Source organism: Peromyscus maniculatus, chromosome 9 (assembly GCF_049852395.1).
Source record: "Peromyscus maniculatus bairdii isolate BWxNUB_F1_BW_parent chromosome 9, HU_Pman_BW_mat_3.1, whole genome shotgun sequence".
Classification (NCBI taxonomy): Eukaryota; Metazoa; Chordata; class Mammalia; order Rodentia; family Cricetidae; genus Peromyscus; species Peromyscus maniculatus.
Window position 1 is genome coordinate 1,510,946 of NC_134860.1, and position 16,778 is coordinate 1,527,723.

Consider the following 16,778-nt stretch of genomic DNA (forward strand, 5'->3'; position numbering starts at 1 on the left):
AGTATGTGTGCGTGGTGGTAAATGTCCTTGGAGCACTACTGCCTTGCGAATTCCATAGGCTTTCATCTATGTGTTTCTGTTTTTGTTTGCCTCACGATAGTTTTTGATTTTCCTTTGGATTTCGTCCTCTACCTATTGATTGCCCAGGAATGCCCTGGAATTGTTTTTATTTCTCTCTATGGGTGCTCCTAGACCTATAGGCACTGTGAAATGAACCCCAAAGTTAGATGAAGGCAGGCCTTGGTTACTGTTTCTTCAGGGAAACTGCTTTTCTTGTTCCTCTGCCCTGCGATAGAGTTCAGCTTGTGAGTGGTCCGTGTTACGTCCCTCGTTCACTGCTCTGTGTTACGTCCCTCGTTCACTGCTCCGTGTTACATCCCTCGTTCACGGCTCCAGTAGTTTACGTGGGGAGCTCAGCTGTAAATTTCCCATGGTCCTTTTCTCCTTTGCCCCCCTTCTGCTGCCCCCTTGACCCCACCTGCCCTCTTGACAGCAGCCCTCAGCTCCACTCATTCCTTCAGTTTTTCCCTTGGGTTTTGCCCCCTGAACATCTCTTAGATTAGAGACTTCTCACACGCAGGGGTGCTTTTGCATGTGCTCAGCCTTCCTTAGTTGGTGGTGGTGATCCGCTCTGCCATATTGCTGGACACTGGAGTGTCAGCTGCAGCTTAGGCCCTGACTGTTCTTCACCCTGGCGTGTCCCAGACCTTCCTCACTGCCTTCTTGGCCTGTACTCTCTCATTTGTGCGGGCTCCTGTTCTAGAACAGTCTCTGTGCCCGTGGTTCATGTGCCCACAGGCTCAAGCATTTGAACACTTGCTCTCAGCTCACAGTTGGTGGCACTGTTTGGAGAGGTTGTGGAGATTTTAAGATGTGGAGTCTTGCTGGAGGAAGGATGTCACTGAGAGCAGTTTCTGAGAGTGTGTAGCTTTGCTCTCCCTCTCTCCCTTCCTTCCTCCTTCCCTCCCTCCTCCCTTCTTCCTTTGTTCAGTTGACATGTGATTGCTCAGCTTTCTGCTCCTGCCGGTAGGCCTCCCCAACCATTATGTATCCCCTCTGGAACTCTAAGACACCCCCAAAAGTCTTTCTTCTGTAAGTTACTGTTGGTCATGGTATTTTGTCACGGTGACAGAAAAAAAAACGATTAATGCAGTGTCCTTGATTTATTCTTCAAATTTGAATAGTCTATGAAGTATTAAAATGTTTCTGTAGAGTTTTAAAAATTTCAATAGTATATAAGTATTTAAAATAATCAAAGTATTCTTTTAAGCCCTAAGATTCTTTGTGACAAATATAGGTAAATAAACTGTTCTCTGAAAACATCTTTCTCCCGTCAGGTCTTTGCTGAAATAAATGTGACATTACCAGAGGGAGCATGCCTGAGTGCTTACTACACTGCATGAAACTTTACCTTCTGACATATTTGACTCTCTACCCTCTTACCATGTTCATGTTTTATTTATTTATTTATGATTTACCATTTCTTGATATGCTGCACTATTATTTATTGGTTGCCTTATTTTCTTTCTTTAGATATTCGGTTCTGTAAGTTTAAGGATATTGTCTTTTTTCTCCCTTTTTCACTGTTGTAGTCCCCAAACCTGGTTTTGCACCAGTATATCTGGGACATGGTAGATGAGACCGAGTCCATTATATAGCCCTGGCTGGCCTGGAACTTGCTGTGTAGACCAGGCTGCCCTCTAGCTCAAAGAGACCCTGCCTGCTTCTGTCTCCCAAGTGCTGGGATTATATATGTATATTTAACTGAGTGATTGAAGTAAAATTACCACATAATTTTATTTTGTAGATTATCATTAAAATTAAAACAGTGATACTTCTAGTTCAGTCTGGTGTTGAAGGCCTGCAATCCCAGAAACTCAGGAGACTGAGGCATGAGGATCAAGTTCAAAGTTAGCTAGGGGAACTTAATGAGATTCAGTCTCAAACAGAAAAGTAAAGAAAATCAAAGGCTAGGGATATAGTTCAATTTCAGACACTTGCCTGGTGCTGACCCCTCTCCACCGAGACAGGATCTCATGTGTTCCAGGCTGGCCCGTGTAGTAAGATTATCTTGAACTTCTGATGTTCTCGACCTCTGGGGTTACAGGTGTGCACCACCATTCCCTGTTTATGGAGTGCCGAGGATGCATGGCTAGGCCATGCACTTGGTCAACTTAGCAAGATTTTTAAAATGTGTTTTTATACACACACACACACACACACACACACACACACACACACACACACACACACACACAAATATAGTCATTTAAAAGCTTTCTTAAAGGGATAAGTGATGTAAGTTTTGCAGACACTGCATTTGCCTATGTTTTTCTTCCTTTCTATAATCATAAAAGCTGCAGTTCTTTACATTCTTGTTTATTTCCCTCTAGATTTTTTTAGTTGAAGAAGTAAAACGCTCGAAGATGCAGTAAAAAAAACTCCGCTCACTTTGCAGACACTGCTCTCTAAGGGTTTGTGCAGCAAGCTGCTCATAGTTCACAGCTGAAGACCTGAACAACGAGGAGGGACAATCATCTATTTTAAATGGGGTGCAGATGTGTGGATTCAGGAGGGCCTTTGGCCTCACTGTAACTTGGGGAGGACTCTAGTATATTGAAATTTATGTAACCCAGGACCAATAGTTCATCTGCCTAGGAAGAATGCCCATAAGACCTGGAGTGAGAGCCTGCTTTGGTTCCACTAGTCTTCAGTTCAGTAACTCTTGTTCCGGCCCCGGCAGCCCAGTCTGCACTTTCAGATCCTTTATGTCCCTCTTGGACCTGCTAGGCTAGCTCTGATCCAGAGCTAGAGTTGAAAGCCATCCTCTCCTCTTCTTTACTTTAAAAGTCTCAAGTGAGTTGTAAAACCAAAGAAATATCTACAGATGAAAGAGGCACTTTGCAAGACCTTGTTTAAAAATACTTTTTACTGTACTTTGGAGAAAATTCTGTTCTCTCTTACTGGTTTAAAGATTTGAAAAAGAATCTGAAAGCATATGAAATCTGTACGTGCTCATGAATCCATACATACATGGTTTCTGAATCTTCACTAAGGGTATCTTTTGTCATGAATAGTAGGTACACAATTATCTAGATAAAGTTAAAAAAAAGGCTTCAAGCTACTAATGCAAGATTGCTCTCAAGGATCTTATGTCTTAGCCATGTCATTGCAATTGTAAAAGAACTGTTCTCTCTCTCTCTCTCTCTCTCTCTCTCTCTCTCTCTCTCTCTCTCTCTCTCTCTCTCTCTCTCTCCACCCCACCCCCCAGTTCCTTCAGTGATAACAGGGATCATCAGTTATCAGTTTGGAACCTGTTTCAGGTTCCAAAGTGGCCCCTTAATTCTCGACATTTATTCCGCACAGTTTTCCTCTAAACCCACTGCAAAGTCTTTAAGCTCCTGGGTGGAAGAACATTAAACCCCAAAAACTCCCCTAAAGGTGTTTTCTGAGAAGTCATTTCAGAGAGAAGTGACTTCATCCTGGTTGGAATGAATCATCTGTTCCAAGTCCCCAAGCCTCGGAGCCTCTGGCTAGCAGCGTGGGGTTCAGAGCGTGGTTGTGGCAGCTGTATCGTCAGTGGTATGCAGTGGGGGGATGCATCTGGTTCAAAGATGTCTGACTCTAGTGTGGAAATCTGGCTGTTGCATGTGCCCTGATGCTAATTATGTGGTAATCAAATCTCTCTGGCTTGCAGTACCAAACAAGGCTGGTTTGAAGAACCAGAAGAATGGGGAAGGACAGTGCCCTGCAAGCCTGGTGCCTCTGACTTGCAACTAGCTACACAGTCCTTTTGGCAGTGACTGCGCAAACTGTGGTTAGTTTATCCTCCTGTAAAAGTAAGCAAGGCAGCTTTCCCTTCTGATCCCTGCCACTGGTAATGTTTAGAGGTTGGTTCTATTGTTCAATTTTTTCTTTTTTGCTGTTTCTTTGGAAGCAATAGTCGGGTTTACTCATTTGAAACAGACAGTTATTGTGTGGTTAGCAGTTAAAATGTCCAGGTTAAAAAGTTTGTGTGGTGAAAGATTTTGTTTGCATAGAACACAGACACATGTGATTTCATGTGTCGGTTCATTCTTTTCCCATGGCATTGTGGGAAGGTTGCAACCTGGGTTTCCTATTATTATGGTGGCTTTAAAAATGATGGCTGCGTGTTGGCTGGGGTCCTAGGTATGGGACATGTGGCCTATCCACTTATCCCATGGTTCTGCATGGATGTTTGGATTATTACCAGATTTTTAAAGGAGAGGAAAACTGCTAGTGTCCTCAGGCCCCTCAAGGCTTCTGATCACACCGCTAATGAAGGACCTTCTGGAGCCTGACTGAAGACTGTCTGAGTCAAAGTCAGCGTTCTTAATTCGGGATCTTATTCCCAATCAAGTCTTTACAACGTTCACTGTTGAATTATTCCTTTTTGTCCTCTTGAAAGTCAGAAGATGACGTGGTTGTATGTTTATATGTAGTTGACCAGAGTCTTGTATATTTTGCTCCAGGAATCCCTTAGTTCCAACAAACATATCTATAGCACTATTACATTATTCAAAAGCATTCATATCTCTCTTTTTTTTTCTTTCTCGAGACAGGGTTTCTCTGTGTAGCTTTGCACCTTTCCTGGAACTCACTTGGTAGCCCAGGCTGGCCTCAAATTCACAGAGATCCGCCTGCCTCTGCCTCCTGAGTGCTGGGATTAAAGGCGTGCACCACCACCGCCCGGCCATATCTCTTCTTTTTAAAAGCTCACAGTGGTAGCAGCAATTGTAGATTCTTGTTGGTCTCCCTGCTAACCTTACTCCTGCAGTAGTTGCTTATGGTGGACACCAGCTGCCACACTGATTGATCAATGGCAGACATCTGGCTCACCCTAGGCCCTGCGTGTTTTCAGTTTGGGAGAAGTTGTGTCACATGCTTCTCTCAGAGATTCTTGTTATGTCCCATCTCCTCCTTTCTTGCTTGCCTTTTTTTCTAAATGCAGGAATACTCTGCTCTATTTTTCCTGTGCTCCCCTTTTGACTTAAGAGAGACCAAACTGATTTCTTCTGCTTTCAACCCAAAGAATATCAGCTGAAGTAACAGTGTCACGTGTGTAAGTTGTTTTTGGGAAAACCATTTGACAAGTGAGAGCGGGACATGGGGAGACTTCAGGGAGGTGCCTGTCTCCCACCACCCTAAAAACCTTTCCCCTTTGCTTCTTCCCTCCTTTCTCTTTCTTTTCTCCTTCTCCTCATTTTATTATCATTATCATTAATTATTATTGTGTGGGTGTGCATGAGTGTGAGTCTGAATGCATGTGCAAGGACATGCCATGATTTATGTTTGTGCGTAGGTCAGATGGTGACATTTGGGAGTCAGTTCTCTTCTCCTACCTTGTTGAGGCAGAGTCTCTTGTTTCTGTCGTGTTCCATGCTCCAGGCTGGCTGACCTTCCAGCCAGTTGCCCATCCATCCTCCCGTCTCGCTGTAGGAGTGTTGAGATTACCAGTGTGTACTGCTGTATCTAACTTTTTCCACATGGTTGCAGGGGTAGAATTCATGCTTGCTTAAGGATCACTTTTATCGGATGAGCCTTTTCATTCTTCCCCCATTCCCCATCATTTTAAACAGCTTCTTTGAGGTACACTTGGCATGCTATAAGATTCACAGTTTAAAAAATTGTACAATTCAGGGTTTTTTAAAGTATCTCCACAGCATTATAAAATAGTAATAATTATCCAAATAGAAATGTAGCATTCTCCCCGTCTGTATCTTTAGTAGTCATGCTCTGTCTTGCATACGTCTAGCAATGATCCCTCTGGTCTGTGTCTTGTTCCTGGCTATTGATATTGCATTCTCATGATATATTGGCCACACTCCTTTTCAGGGACTTATAAGTTACTTTTCTTATTGCTAAACAAAATACCCACAAGAACACCTTAAGGAAGAAAAGGTCTGTTTGCTCACAGTTTAGGAGGTCGGTCATTCAGCCCGTCTGTTGCGGGAGGCATGGCAGATGACGAATGTGAGGCTGCTGGTCACGTTACTTCTATAGTCAGGAAACAGAGAGAGATGAATGCTGGTGCCATCCATATGCAGAGTCAGTCTTCCCACTCAGTTGCCCCTCTCTGGGAATGCCCTTGTAGATGCCAAGAGGTTTGTCTTCTTGGTGACTCTCAGTCCCTTCAAGTAGACAATCAATATTAAAGGTCACAGGGGTTTGGTTTGTTCTTTTTATTTCATTTATTCATGTTCTCTTTTTCTCTACATACACATACATGCATATTTGTTAAATGTTTACACATGAAGTCTTTAGACATTTTGGGGAAACAGTGGTAAGTATCCTATCTCCGTACCAGAGAAAAGGATACTAGTGCATTAATAAAATGGAAACCTCTTACAGAGTTTGAATTCTTAGGCTATGTGTGAACCTGTATATTCACGTTTGCCTAGTACATTGTTCAAGTTATAATCTGAAGAAGTTTCAACATTGACTCTTCATGGTTTTTCTAGTCACTTGAAATTCCATCGAGACAATAGAGCGGCACACAGAAATGCTGTTTAAAGGCAGGGTAAAATGACTAAAAGAGGGAATATGGAATGCAGTATTGGCATTTCTGACGATCGTTTAAAAGCTCCCCTCAGGTCACCTTTTAAATAATAATGACAACAAACAACAGTGAAGGATTAAATTTAAGCATATTTCTGCATTCCCTAATACAAATGATGAGTGTGTATAATCACATATCTTATATAATTATATGTTTTGTGATTATATTTACATGTACATAAATTAAGGGGTTGGGGATTTAGCTCAGTGGTAGAGCGCTTGCCTAGCAAGCGCAAGGCCCTGGGTTCAGTCCTCAGCTCTGAAAAAAAAAAAAAAGAAAAAAAATAAGAAAAACATGTAAATAAATTAAACTGGTAGGATTTCTTCTTTGACTGGGAAAGGATCCTTGGCACATATGCCTATCAAATAGTACCTAGCTCAATAGTGGTTGTGAAAGACCAGATGTCCCCCCTCATTTGCTTTGTCCTGTAGTCCCCATGTTGGGAACACTACTTACAGTTTACTTAGGCTTAGTTAGTCACACACACTGGCTTTCAGGCCCTTAGGGCTACCCCACCTTTCTATGTTCATTGTGTTTTCCATTCACATTTTTTATTAGCAAATGAACTTGGCTTGAAGAAGTAGTAAGGTTGAAATGTTTCTCACACCTTCATGTGTCTACAGATGTCCCAGGGGTCATGCCATAATGCAGATTCTGATTCAGCAGGTGTGTGGCGTGGCCAGGAGCCTGCTTGCTAACGCTGCTGGTCCAAGGACACCACGTGACATGATTCCTTTCTTTTCTCCTCCCAGGGGTAGAATGACCCAAGAAGCAGAGAGAAGCAGGTGGTCCTCAGGGGGGATCTCTTCTCATTAAAATTTTGAGTAGAAGGGGCTAGAATTTAGCTGGAGTACCCATGAGGCTTAGGGCAGGTAGCATTACCATCTATCCAGGCATTTGAAATTAATTGAGATAAACCTTTTTACCTATTCTAAAAATACTTAGGTGTTTGGCCATTTGTTAAATGGACACGTTGTATGGTGGTGAAGAGAAGATACTGGAAAGAGGGGCAATAAAGATTCTTAAGTGCCATGCAAAAAGATTTACTAAGTAACTAAGGGAAGTGCTGTCAAGTGCCTGGGTGCGACTTGGACTGGTGGTGTCATTAGTTTTCATCTTCTACCTATCAGCACTAGATTACACATTTGAGGCTATTTCTTCAAAGTCACTAAAAAAATTCCAATTTCTTTTTTCTTTTTTTTAATAAAAAATGGATCTCCCTGCCCATACAATGTGTTCTGATTCTGGTTTCCCCTCCTCCCACTCCTCCCAGGTCCTCCCCACCTCCCCACCCACTCAAATCCCCCCTCTTTCATTAGAAAACACATAGGCATCTAAAAAATAAAACAAGCAAACAGAAAGAGCCAAATAAAAAGCACAAGAAGCACACACACACACACACACAGACACATTGATACACACACAAACATACACACACATTCATACACACAGTTACAGACACATACACACAGATACAGAAACATTCTCACACACAGATACAGACACATTAACACACACAAACATACACACACAGTTACAGACACATTCACATACAGATACAGATACATTCACACACAGAGATACATATTCACACATATACATTCACACATACAGATACAGACACATTCACACACACAGTTATAGACACATTCACACACACAGTTACATATTCTCACATACACAAACACACATACACATTCATACACACAGATACAGACACATTCACACATGCAAACATACACACACATTCACACACACAGTTACAGATACATTCACACACACAGATACACACACATTCACACACAGTTACAGACACATTCCCATACACAGATACACATTCACACACACAGAAGCACACACATTCACACACACAGAAATCCCACAGACTATATTAGCAAAAGACCTATATGGCAAAAGAAAAAAAAAAACAAAAACAAAACAAAACAAAACAAAAAAAAAAAACAAAAACAAAAAGCCCAGACAAAGCGTTGAGACAGAAACCCATCGAGTTAGTTGGTGTTGTCCATCTGCTGCTGTGCCCAGCTTGTTAAACTTCAATTGTTTTTTACAATTACGTCAGGTTTGGAAGTGCTGACAGTAGGGGATGCTATTGTCCTGTAGTTGCTTGTATATTACGGGTAATGCAAGGAACATAGCGACCTTCAAACCAGGAATGGTTGGTATCCTGAGAACCCCTTATAGAATTATATGCAGGCCAGTTAATGGGAAATCAATTACATCCATTCTTTGAGTTGGTCTTAAAACAACTGTTTCCTGTTTTCCCTTATTTAAGAAAATGCCAAAGTGCTTAGTGTATTGTTTCCACTATTGCATTTGTTTGATGATTGGAAATTTATGTTCAGTAGGCCCATCTCTGTCTCCTGCTTAAATAGAGGGAGGAAAAAGAGAATTTCAAATTCTGGGCCTCTAGCCATCACTCTCTCAAAATAATGATACCATTCCTTACGTGCTAGACCCCATGCTTCGTGTTTTATGGGAACCACTGTGCTTACTCAACAAGCATCTTGGGGAGTCTTTGCATGAACTCTGCAAGTTAGTTAAAATTATTGTCTTCTATTTATGGATGAAGAGTTGATAATTAGAGGGTTCTAGTAATTTGCTGAATAGGATGTAATGGAATCAAAATTCTGCTCTTCTTCATTAGTCTCAGAAGGCCAGACAAGATTAGTGGTTTTTTTCCCTCCCAGATCATGTAACTAGTTGAATGCAAAGTTAGAGATAGAACACAAGTCCTTGACTCGAAGCTCAGTGCAATATTTCAGTAGCATGTCACCTTAGAGTATTGGTATATAATAAAAACCAGAACTTCTTGCTTATGAAGGCAAACTTCTTCATGTATTCTGTCCATAGCATTATTAATCTTGGCAAAATGTCACATATCCACCGAAGTGGGTTCTGCAATCATCAGTGATACCATGTCCCTCTGCCTATGAAAGTCGCTTGTCAGGACGCTTTGTTCAGCTCCCTTTATTTTTCCTTGGGGTATTCTATGCTAAGGGAGAGGGTCTGGGCCCATATATGTGAACATTCTCTTCTTCATACCCTTCCATTAGTATACACACATATTTCTAGCTCGTCTGTTGTTTGTCTTTTCACACACATGGCTTAGCCCTGAGAAGGCTTGGAGTCGTGGCGAGTGTTGTATATCCTGTACATGGGATTACAGAGAACCTGCCCTAAAAATTAGATTAGAGACAACCTGGAAAATGATTAATAAGAAAATAAAGTCACAAGAGAAGTAGAGCAGGTTACGTGGTCTGCAGAGAAACAGAGAGATTCTGTTTTCTTTGAAAGAGTTATGCTTAATCCTTGCCTGAGAAGGAGTATGGATTTATTAAAAAAAAGAAGAAGAAATTTCAAGACTTCTGGGTATAAGCCAATTCATATTTTTATATAGCTTGGAGACAGCTTTTGTAGCAATGGAGTCCTAAACTGCTTTACAGTGCAAAAACTTTATCATTTTTTGTTTTTTTCCCCTGCAGTGTGGAAAAGAGCTTAAGGTCACACATTTTTTAAAAATCTGCCAGGAACTCATATTTTCCATGTTTGGGAATAAGACATAGTAGATTCTAAACATCTGGCTAGTCCCTATTTAAATAATTGAGTGTTCCATGCACATCATACATATATAATTATATTTTCATTCTATTTACCTTTTTGTATTTCGACATTCTGAAATCTGGATTAGATTCTGACTCCAGTAGCTATTGGAAGTTGGCCTTCTAAACATTGGCTCAGGCAAAATGTATGTCTCCCTTCCTCATTTTTCCATATAAACTTGAGTATGGTTTAGTTTCTAGTATTTTCATTGTTCTTTTTTCTTTATAAAAATGAACTGAATATGGGAGCTGATGGGAGTGGTGTAAAATGAAGTTCTGTGATTTTTTTTTGTTGTTGTTGGAGCTGGGTGACTCTAGAGTTGTCTGGAGAAAACCTCAGGTTTCGACACTGGCCCATATCTGCTAATGATGTGACTACAGCGGAATCCTCTAAGGACCCCAGTTTATCCTCTTGTGAAGTGGACAAAGGTCTGGCAGCTCAGAACAGTGCTGTCAGATGAATGAGCTGGCAAACGTGAGGCAGTTGAGTTTTGGGGGAAGGAGAGAATGGGACAGAGCACACGGATGTCAGGGACACCACCCCTCTACTAACCACAGAGAGGACGGGAAGCCTGGCCTCCTCCACATGGCGGCCTTGCGCTGACTAACTGGTGAGACAGTTTCCTCTTCTCTCTCTTTTTGCATCTCATTCACTATTATGTGTGCTGTGGAATGGCGTTGTCCCGTCCAGTATAGGGAAATTAACAACTGTGCTTGAGAAGGTATTTTGTGTGTGAGTATTTGAGACTCCAAGCAAACATTGGCAGCTTATAGAACGCTGTTCCAGGGAAACTACAACGTGAAATGGGATTAAACGCAATCTGCTAAAAACAGAAGGACACTTGGTGTGTTGGTCACTTGTTAATGAAGTGTAACAAATTCCTGGTACTGCCTTTTGGCTGAAATGTCATCCATATTGAAGGTTGAGAATTCATTTTCCCTCAGGGCCTGTCTGGAGGAAAATGGAGTCTCCTTCAATCTTTTGGATAATACTGTGAGATTCCCATTTAACAGTTGGCCAAACTATGGCTTAGGGAAAGGCTCAGGTTAGCTCGGGGACGCCATGGGAAATGGGAAAATCTCAGTTAATTTGTCTTAAGGCCCACACTTCTCCATCAACTGTGATTGGACAGTGTTAGCATGAGAAGAGAGACAAGACTTCACAGCCGAACTTCACTTTTATGAGACCTTACCCCTCCCTTTGTAGGCCAACTTCCCGTCTGAATGCTAGGTGTCAAAATGCTTCTACCCCAGGGCCTATGTATGTCCAAGTGCCTTGGTCCTGACCTCTACCTCAACAATGGAGGGTAGGATTCGGGAGGATGTGGAGACCGGCCTTGCTGGTATATGGAGAGTATGGCCTAGTTCACACTTGCTGTGGAAGGAACATTTTTCTGAACTCAATGACATGAAGTAGGTTGTTCACCCCCAGTTTACAGATGAGGAATCAGGTTCAGGCTAAGAAACCCATTCTATATCACACAGCTAGGACATGGTCTGGCCAGGATTAGAACCTGCTCCAGAATCTAGCATGCTATATACTGCATTGCCTTCCCCCTCTGTGTGAGTGGGTACCTGTGAAGGTCAGAAGAGAGTGTTGGATGCTTTGGGGCTGAAGTTACAGACAGTTGTGAGCTTCCAGATGTGGGTCCTGGGAATAGAGCTTAGGTACTCTGGAGGAGCAATATGTCCTCTTAACCACTGAGCCTCTTCCTCCTCCCTCCCTTCCTTCCTTCTTTCCTCCCTCCCTCCCTCCCTCCCTCCCTCCCTCCCTCTCTCCCTCCCTCCCTCCCTCCCTCCCTCCCTTCCTTCTTTCCTCCCTCCTTCCCTCCCTTCCTCCCTTCCCCTCTTCCTTCCTTCTTCCTCCCTCCCTCCCTCCCTCCCTCCCTCCATCCATCCCTCCCCCACTTCCTTGCTTCCTTTCCTATTCTTTTTTTGTTTTTGTTTTTGTTTTTTTGAGACAGGGTTTCTCTGTGTAGCTTTGCGCCTTTCCTGGAACTCACTTGGTAGCCCAGGCTGGCCTTGAACTCACAGAGATCCGCCTGGCTCTGCCTCCCGAGTGCTGGGATTAAAAGCGTGCGCCACCACCGCCTGGCCCTTTCCTATTCTTTTGAGACAAGCCTCACTCTATAGCTCTGGCTGGTCTGGTACTTTCTATATAGACCAGACTGGCCTTGGACTCCGAGATCTGTATGCCTTTGCCTCCCAAATGCTGGGCTTAAAGCCTTGAGCTCACCAGGGCTGGCTTTTCTTGTGTTTTTCTGTTGATCTTGTTGAATTTATGGGATTGTACTGTAGGTAATAATCTTTTGGCATTTTATGAATAACAATTTTTTCATTTTTATGATTTGTTTTTCATTATATGTTGTCTTTGTGTAACAGAAATTTCTGAATCTAATATTGTCAAATTTATTCATCTTTTTCTGGCTATTTTTTCTTGTTAGTAGGATAGTATTTTTCTTATTTTTTTTTATAATTTATAGACTCTTGATGTTCCTAAGTTTATAATCACATAATGCAGTTGATAATGTTAGAGTTATCTCCTTTCAATCCTTCTGATACTCGGCTTCTGGTCTTGCTGTTTTGACTCAAGCCTGTGGGAGAATGTTGTCTAGGTGGTGCTGATAGTGGATATGACTTCCTTTCCTTTTTAATGGCAATCCTTCTAACACTTATAGTAGGTATTTATTCCATGTATACAGTCGACATACACTTTAGGAGTAGTTCTCCTTATTCCTAGTTTGCTTAGATTTAAACAAACATGAATGACTATATCTTGAGCTGATGGCATATTTTTTCTTTACTGTAATTTTTTTTCTAAAAGAAGTGCAACTAGGCTATACATTCTATATTTCTTTCATGAGTCTGACTTTTTTTTCTGAGCGGTACTCATGGTCTGAGTGTGAAGTTGGGCTATAAGTCACTTTCTTCATGCTCGAATCTAGCTGTTGTGTTGTTAGTCAAGTCTCAAGGGATGAATGGAGAGATTCTCCAAAAGAGTATATAAATTGGAATCATCTGGGCTTTCTTAAAGGAAAGACTTTTAAACCATGGATCCAATTTAATAGTGGCAGAACTTGCCAGGCTCCCATTTCTTCTAGAGTTAGATTGTGGAAGATGCTTTTCTAGTCATTTGTTTGGTTCATCAACATTTGCAGTTCTTGGTCAAAAGTTAAAATCATTGGCATGCCCTCTTTTAAATATCACATGTGTTGTGCTTTTTGACACATTTATTAGATTTTTCAAAGAACTGGCAAGTCTTTGGATTATCTCCATTGGGTCTTTGTTCTCTGTTTTACCTTATCTATGAGGCTTTCATTTATAATGCTGTATTTTTCATTACTACATGATTTTATTCTTTTTCAAATCTGCCAGTTCATTTTGAGTGTCACTTTTACATCCTTAGTTCTTTACTGTTTTTTGAAAAATATTCGTTTGCATACTTACACATTTCAGAAACATAACCTGTTCTGTTTATGACTATCAGCTATGGATTTTCCTAGTGTCTCTGACACTTTTCTCCATTTTGTGAAGCATTTTTGCCCCAGACAAGGGCTTTGCTCTTGTACCCCCAGAAGATTTATATTTTTCTTTTTCAGGGATCAGGGGGTGCTACGCTACCTGAGACCATTCTACCCACTGTGCAGACCTGGGCATGACAGGGAAACAAGTGTGCTGGCTTGGTCTCAGTTACCTTTCCAGCTCAGTGTTTACACTGGCATCTGTTCTTATGAGAGAGGGACTAGAACTTTACTGTGTGCATGTGAGTCTTATCTTTCTCTGTCTCCCTTTTTCTTCCTACCTTCTCTTCCCACTTCTTTTTTCCTTAGAGATTTCTCCTTTTTTTGTAAGCCTAACTATGCTTAGAAGGAGGATTTACTTTCATTTAGCTGTAGTGTAATGGGAAGATGTATCAGGAAATGTAATGATGCCAGGAGGAGGAGGAGAAAGAGAAAGAGAAGGAGAAAGAGAAGGAGGAGAAGTAGTTGATATGACTTCCCTCATTGTCCTAGGATACTGTCACTGAACTTCCTTGTGCTTGAAATTGAAAATAAACTGGACTAACCAAGCTAGTTAGCTCCCATGCCATTTACTTATGTGTAATATAAGAAGAGTCCTTTAAGACATTCCCCTTTTATGGACTGAATTGCTCTTTGCCATTTCTCTTGCAGGGCAGCGTTTAAAGTATATACCTAAGTAGGAAGGAAGGTTAAGAAGGGACTGGTTAGAGGACACATGTCAGGGTACATATGGTAGAGTCTATTTGTGCTTCTTACAAAATGGTTGCAGCCAGTAGCCTGGACTTCTACTAAAGTTTGGTTCTCTCTAGAGTCTTCCCAGTGGTAGGCCATAGAGAAAGGAGCTTGCCTTTTGAGCTTTGATTTTCTAAGGACAACTGGAGAATGATCCTAGAATCAGGGTGGCGAGTAAAAGGGTTTTAGATCCTTGTTCAACACATGCACTTTTGTACTTGAAGGAGGTTAGCTAAGATGCAAGTAGTTTGGTACCCAGGCCGAAGGTTGAAAAAGGGGGCTGTCCCGTCCTGATGAAGGAGGGCCCTGGAAGGGCGTTTATCTCTAATGAGCAACACAAAGGAAGGCTGTGGGAAGTTGAGCCATCGTGATGACCAAGAGATTCCAAAGAAATGGTCCTGCAATACAGTCTTGCAGGTTGCTGTTTTGTAGGCTCATAATTACTCAGCCAGTGAAATCTAAGTGATTGACTTAAAAGCAGTGCATTTTCATGATTGAAGAGTGGAACATGATTGCAATTGAGGGGGCTGAATAATGTGAATACAAGGAAAATGGAAACTGGCCATGATTTTTCTGACTTTTGACTCTTGGAGAAAGTACTGTAGTTCTGACAGAGATCTTACTTGTACTGCAACCTTGTCTTTTAAAGACTATAATACTTTAATAAATTATTTGAGAATTTCATACATCATACAATCAAAATATACTTTGATTGTATTCACCCCTCTTTCCTCAGCTCTTCCTGTCTTTGTCACTGTTCTATTGCTGTGAAAAGACACCATGACCAAAGCAACTCTTACAAAAGAAAGTATTTAATTGTGGGCTTGCTTGGAGTTTCAGAGGTTAGTCCATTATCATCTTGACAGGAAGCATGGTGGCACACAGACTGACATGGTGCTGGAGAAGTAGCTGAGAGGTCTGCATCCTTATCTGTAGAGAGGGAGGGAGAGAGACAGAGACAGAGAGACAGATACAGAGAGACAGAGAAAGAGTCAGATGGAGAGATATATATATAGAGAAAGAGAGAGACAGAGAGATATAAGGCCTAGCATGTTTTTGAACCCTCAAAGCCTATCCCCAGTGACACACTTCCTCTAACAAGGCCACACCTCCTGATCCCTCTAATTCTTTCAAATAGTGCTACTCCCTGGTGACTAAGCATTCAAATATATGACCCTATGGGGGCCATCTTACTCAAACCACACCACTTCCTAAATCTACCTCTCATCTCCCCTCCAAACTTCACATCCTTAAAAAAAAAATAGCTCACTGAGTCCATTTTGTATTGCTCATATATGCACGAATGTGGGGCCGTTTATTGGAGCATGAGCAATCTACCAGGAACTATACTCTTTAAAAAAACACTTTCTCTTCCCTAGCAGCCATTAGCTGTCAGTAGTTCCTCAGCTGGGGTGGGGGCTCAGGAGCTTCTCCTCCATGTGTGCTGGAGTATTGATTGAGCTAATCTTATGCAGGCACAGTGTAGGTACCCACAGCACGCTCAGTTCCTTCGTGCAGTGGGCCTGTCTTGTCCAGACACCACTGTTTGGTTCTGGTCCTACCTGACTACTGGCTCTGACAATCTTTCTGCTCCCTCTTCTGTGATATTCTCTAAGCCTTGGGGGACAGACATAATGTAGATGTCCCAAGTGTGGTTGAGCATTCCGTAGACACTCATTCTCTGCGTGTTGTCCATTAGGAGTTTTTATCTTAACCGCCACCCACTGCATAAAGAAGTTCCTCTGATGAGGACGAAGAGGACAGACTTGCCTTTGGCAGCTAGTTCTGTCAAGCTTTTTAGTTATCCACACCACCAAACTCCTTCAACAGATGGTCTTTTGTCAACTGTCCTTGAGGTATCCCCTACCATTTAAATACTGCATGGGGTCAGTACTGTGGAATGAAGTTATTTAGGTTAAGTCCTATCCTTTCTGTAGGACACCCTATGGCAACCTAGTGTCACAGTCTAGAGTCACACCATTTTTGTCTACTTTCCCAGCACCAAGTACAGGATCCCCGACACGAAGATTTGTCTTTGTTAGAGTGCAGGTGTTCTCTTGGGCCTATAACCTATATGCTTCTGTTGTTCTCCTTTGTAAATAAGGTTGACAAGCTAATTTTTAAGTTCTCTGAAAACCTTGGAAGATCCAATTCCATGTCAACAGGTGGGTTACCCTCTTCAGACTGTAGGTTTTTTTTTTTTTTCCAAGACAGGGTTTCTCTGTGTAGCTTTGGAACCTTTCCTGGAACTCACTCTGTAGCCCAGGCTGGTCTCAAACTCACAGAGATCCCCCTACCTCTGCCTCCTGAGTGCTGGGATTAAAG

The 16,778-nt window shown here is 41.9% G+C and overlaps 1 protein-coding gene across 17 annotated transcripts in view; it reads left to right on the top strand.

Annotated features, from left to right (window-relative positions):
* Erc2 (ELKS/RAB6-interacting/CAST family member 2) overlaps nucleotides 1-16,778 on the top strand; it is a 905,605-nt gene that overhangs the window by 138,985 nt on the left and 749,842 nt on the right. The gene's annotated exons all lie outside the window — the stretch shown is intronic.